The following is a 5668-nucleotide window of genomic DNA, read 5'->3' on the forward strand; positions in this document are numbered from 1 at the left end:
CCCACGCCTTTTCTTTAAAGATATTCAATGTTGGGAACTCAGAAAAATACCCTCTATGACCACGTCTGCTTCTGCAGAGTGGGTCCAAAGACTGGCTCAATCAGGAGGTCTGAGAGTGTGCTGTGAGGGGGTGTAGGGGAGTTGTGGGGGTTCAGGGTCACCCGTGTGGCTACCTTCCTGGTGCTGGAGCAATGGCGGCTCCCAGTGGGGGAAGGCATGGCTATCTTTCCCACGGTGGATCAGGGCCCAGGCAGCCCTCCTGGTGCTGGAGTGATGGCGGCTCCCAGTCCCAGGAAGTAATTTTTAATGACTTGTCCACTAAAGATTGTGGACAGGAAAGCCCAGAGAATTCCATCTCTTCTACTTTGGTTCAACATATGGTGTTTTGGTTAATTTTATGTGTCTGTTTATCTGGCCCATAGCATACAGTTACTGGATCCAACATTAGTACTGATATTTTCTGTGAAGGATTTTTTTTTGGGGGGGTGGTACTGGGGATTGAACCCAGGGTCTTTACACCGAGCTACATCCTTAGTCCTTTTTTATTTTTTGAGACAGTGTCTCACTAGGTAGCCAGCTTGCACAGGCTGGTGTCAAATTTGTAATCCTCATGCCTCAGCCTCCCAGAGTGCTGGGATTACAGACATACAATACCACAGCTGGCTGAAGGCATTTTAAAAGATGAGTTTAACATTTAAATCAATACACTTTTAGTGAATCCAGATTACTTTCTCTAAAGTGAGTGGACCTCAATCAGTTGAAGGCCTTCATGGAAGAGACTGACCTCCCCAGAAGTGGAAATTCAGCCTCAGGCTGCCTTTGAGCTTGCACTGCATTCTGCTCTGGGTTTCCAGCTGTCTGCCTACTTTTGGAAATGCCAAGCTTTCCCTATCACACAAGTCAGCTCCTTAAAATGAATCTCCCCTCTCTTTCCTTCTCTTTGTTGGATCAGTTTCTCCAGAGAATCCTGTCTGACACACAGAGGGACTACATAATTTATCCACAGCAATCTAGTGTTCTAACTGGAATCTAAACTTTTAGCAAACATTTTAATGTGTCCACTGACCCAGCAGAGTTCTCTGTAGCACTTTTTCCTCTGTCACAGGATCCTGTCCAGGATTATGCTTAGCTGTCAGTTCCCAATCCCCTTTAGTCCCCTTCATTTACCAATGAATTTGTCAATGGGGATGGAATCCAGGGCCTCACTCATGCTAGGCAAGTGTTCTACCACGGTGCAACATCCTCACCCCTTTTTGAGATTTTATTGTGAGACAGGGCCTTGCTAAGTTGACTAGGCTTCTGCAGCAGCTGGGTTACAGGTGCATGCTAGGGTGGCTCTCCTTTAACCCGCAATGCTCTTGCCTCAAGGCACCTGATGTTCTTGAGTAGTTCCCTTCCAGACCGTGGTCACTCATGGGGCTTCTCTGCTGAGGCTGGACTCAGCATCTGCTGTCAGCTTGCCCTGTGGCAATGTTGTATCCCTCTGAGGTCAGCCCACCTGGAGATGTCCAGCTGCACCTCCTCACAGGTGTTCATTTTCATCACCTCATTGAAGCATGGTTTGGGTTCACCACGGTGCAGGAGCTATTTTTCTGTTGTATTTAAAAATCATTTTGTGTGGAGACATTTACAGATCTACAAAATAAAAATTCCACGAAGCCATTGTTTTGGGCTAAGCACCTACACTGGGCCCCAACAGACCAGGCTAAGGATAAAAATGGAATCACTCACCAATGCAAATGGTAGATTTCTACGATGCCACCTGGAAATTGTTAATCTATTGACCACCCGAGGAATCAGAAAAACAAAAGCAAAATTTCCATGTGATGGTAATGACATTCCCTTTGCCTTGATCCTTACACAAAAACAGGGGAATGGAGAAAACCTGTGTAAAGCAATCATTTTTTAAAAAATTGTTCTATGCTCCCATCTCCACCTTACAAGGAAAACAACTTTGAAATGACCAGTCCATTTTATGATCTTTGCCTCTTCTCTCTTCATCCCCTTTCTTTCTATAAAACTTACATCTGCTTGGTTCCTTGGAAAACGGATTCTATTTTATAGAACAAAGTGTTTCCTGAGTCTAGAATCGCAATCAGTGCCTATCAACACCTTTAAGATAAATTGTTGTAATTTTGTCTTTTGATAGATCACAGATATCCAATCACTCATCCCAAGCTACCCTGGTACTTAGCTTTCTTTGATTACTTTTGCCTGAACTGATCTTTACCAACTGTTAGGAGGCAGGGCTTGATTGGGAGTCAGTGGGATCTGATGTGAAAGTTGCATTCTTGTTGCTGGCTCCTCCTTTCTCTCTGCTTCCTGGCTACTCGGGGATACATAGCTTCCTCTGCCATGCCCTTCCGCCATCCTGTATCTTTGGAGCAAGCCAGCTTTGGCCTGAACCCACTAAAAACTGAGCCAAGTAAGCTTGTATGCCCTTAAGTTGTGGGTGTCCTGTAGTATGTCTCAGGAATGGGGAAGTGACTAATGCAATGGTTTATTTTCACTTTGAACTAAAATGATGATGTTACAAATCTACCACTTTTAGTTTTGTGAGTTGGTAGTTTACAGTCTACTGTACATAAGGAACTCCCCTCAGTTCTTTATTTTTTGCTTTTATTTAGTTAGCTTCATCTTTCAATAGCATGGACTCACAGATTCCTGACCTTCCTGGTAGTTTATAATTCACTACCATCTCTAATAATTTCGATGCTCAAAAAGTCCCAAATTTAGTCAGTGGGAATCATTTCTTTTGACATATTCCCAAAGGAAATTTTGTACTATTTTCTGGTGTAACTAAATGTTTCATGCACTCTATATACCTCCCCTGCTCCAGCCACAAAGTCAGCAACTTCTCTAAAGAGCTCAGGTTCCTTTTAATGGGAAATGTTTGGGGAGTGGGCAAGTTTTTGGGTGCTGGATATGTGCATTGCTTCTGGGCTGTCCTTGCTTCTAGGTATGTTCAGCAGACACACTCACGGATGTGCACACACACACACACACACACAGCATCGTTCAGCTTTTTGGCACTGTGTTAGAATACTTTAGAATGACAATTTAAAGGAGGAAAGACTGATTTTGGTTCATGGTTTCAGGGGTTTCAGTCCATGGCTGGCAGGCTCCATTGCTACGCAGAAGTAGATGAAAAGGATATGGCAGAGCAAAACTGCTCACCTTATTGAAGGCAGGAAGCAGGGGGAGCAGGAAGAGAGAGCACTAGCTAGAGAGGAATGGGCTGGACAGAATAAAATCTGTAAGGTTACAACCCCATGACGCACTTCCTCCAACTACACCCCACTTCCTAACAGTCCATTCAGCTAATGAGCTCATCAGTGGATTAATCCTCTTGATGAGTTAGAGTCCTTACGATCTAATCCCTTCCCCCAACCCATCAACTGGCAAATAAGCTTCAACATGTGGCTGTGGGGAGCCTTTTAGGTCCAAACCCTCACATACATTTTAGGAACTGTGAGTTCATGTCAGTACTCTAATTCCAGGGAATCCTCATATATATATCTTCCTTGCCCTCTCACCTTTTATATTTACAGTTCAAACCGGGCCTCTTTGCAGGCTGTCACGGGGTGCTATTAATAATTACACGGCTACAGGAAGCAGTCCTGAGATGACCCGTGAGAAACAGGGTGTGTGGCCACATTAGTCCTCCTGCTTCAAGCTCTGCCCTGGCCATTATCACACTGTGTGGCCTTATTGGAGAAGCCTCTTAAATGTCTCTCAGACTCAGCTTCCTTGTCTTTCAAATGGGGGTAGCATCTTGCCCTTTGTAACTTGTTTTTGGAGGAACAGGCAATAAAAAATGTAATTATCCTTTGAAAACATGCCTTTTGCAAAAATAGGCACAGCCCTCTGGTAGGCAAATCACTGGTGGCTGCACCAGGCAGGAAAAGCTTCTTGTAGGAGGGAGCCAAAGAGTCACTTCTTAATTAAGAAAGAGAAGGAGAGTCCCTTGAGGTCCAAATCATCTCAAAGATTTCAGGGCCACTGGAAACTCAGGCAGTTCAAGAATGGAGTCAGGTTGCCAAGGTAGGTTTGATTTACCACTAGCTCTCTCTCGAGAGGAATTCGGTATATTAAGCCTTAGGATTTTCATTTTCCATTAAGGCGCAAATGCCAATAATTATAAATAGAAGTGCATTTTACAATGCAGCCTTTTTATGCTCTCCAGCTGTTGCTTCTTTTATAGCACACAAAAGCACTTTGCCCATTTTATTTCAAATGTTGAAGCACACCAATGGGGTTACTAAATGAATCACAACTTGCTTCTTCCAGGACCTGGAGCTCTGAATTTGGCACCGAAGAGATGGTTTTGTTAATGCTTTGTAAAATAAAGCATATTAATGGCTGTGTAGGACTGGAAAGGTATGACACTTTCCTCTTCCATCATGAGGGTCAGAGCCACGCTCCTAAACAAGGGACAGAGTAACAAGAGAAAGGCATAACAAGTTTATCTACTCAGAGTTTTACATGACAGTGGAGATTTTATAAAGGAATAGTCAAAGATCCAGGGAACTATTTTCAAACTTAGGCTGGCCGAATAGCTGCGCAGTTCTGTGGCTGGATAAAGGGTCTGATCCGATGACCATAGACCGAGGGGACCCATCAGGATCCTCCTGGCCCCTCTGCACAGCAGCCCTGTCTCGGTCCTCCTTGGAATAGGGTAGGAGCCCCTTACAGTGAGGAATACACTGAGGCAGTAAGGGAGGGACAACTTTCCTAGGTATTAAGCCTGGTTTGGAAGGAGAGGCTTTTAGTTCCTATGATCCACCTTGGGGAAGAGGAACCTGGTTTCTGTGATTCACTTTGGGGGAGAAATCCAGGGAGACAGGAAGGCAGGGAGAACTCACTTCTGAAGCTCTCTCAATCTTTTTTTTTTTTTTTTTAGCTCAAGTCCCTCTGTGTTCAGGTGCATACTTTGGGGTACTTCGGAGCCCCAGTTGCATCAGGATGCAGCCACGTTTGCCTTAGAACTGTATGAACCATGACATTCATGCGCAGAGGAGTTTATCCTGCAATATGGGAAACTCATAAGCTTCAGGTGCAGGTAGCTGCAGGTTCAGATCCCACATCCATCACTCCCCGGCCTTGGGAGACTCACCTGAGATCTGCAGAGCCTCCTTTCTTCACCAAGCCCAGATGAGAAATGAGAGCCATGCAGGGTGATGGGCATTCGCGGACATCTGGCCCTCAGGCTTCCACGTCTGCACCTGCAGGTCCCCTTCATCCCTCTCTCCTGCAGCTCTCGCCGCATGATTGACTTTTTGCTGTGTGCCTGGTGTCCTCCATGGGGAACCACGGCATATGGTTCTGCGTTCCCTGAGGCCCCCAAACTTGTGCGTTTCCTCCTGCTGGGTGAGAGCCCGAACCCAGATCTGCCAGCGCCACTGTCCCTACATTCATTCAGCAGCTTGGGCCCCACTTCTCAGACCTGCTGTCTCCTCTCTGCACCGCTCACTGCCCCAGAAGTTGCTCTGTCACAGCTTTCTGACCTTCAGCCTTTGATGCGCTCACCAGTGGGGCCTGGGCAGGGGATTGGAGCAGGGGGAGGAGTCAGTGAGGCTGGGCTGTGGGGTCCTCCTGTACCCCTGGTAGAAGCCCATGGCTCTTTTCAAACAATGCCCTCTCCCTCTTTCTCTCCTCCTCTCCCTTC

At 46.0% G+C, this 5668-nt stretch overlaps 1 long non-coding RNA gene across 2 annotated transcripts; it reads right to left on the bottom strand.

The window, feature by feature from the left end:
* Nucleotides 1-212: 212 nt before the first annotated feature.
* Nucleotides 213-5638, bottom strand: LOC104865347. 2 transcript variants are annotated; one of them, XR_781127.2, is made up of 4 exons: nt 5117-5638; nt 4866-5027; nt 1732-4424; nt 213-1635 (listed from the first exon to the last, which is right to left on the bottom strand). It is a non-coding gene; the product is annotated as an uncharacterized LOC104865347 (long non-coding RNA). The 2 variants fall into 2 exon arrangements; XR_781126.2 differs by having other exon boundaries at nt 213-4424; nt 5117-5597.
* Nucleotides 5639-5668: the final 30 nt, after the last annotated feature.

Source organism: Fukomys damarensis, unplaced genomic scaffold, assembly GCF_012274545.1.
Source record: "Fukomys damarensis isolate Sample0158 unplaced genomic scaffold, DMR_v1.0_HiC HiC_scaffold_22, whole genome shotgun sequence".
In the NCBI taxonomy this organism is placed as follows: domain Eukaryota; kingdom Metazoa; phylum Chordata; class Mammalia; order Rodentia; family Bathyergidae; genus Fukomys; species Fukomys damarensis.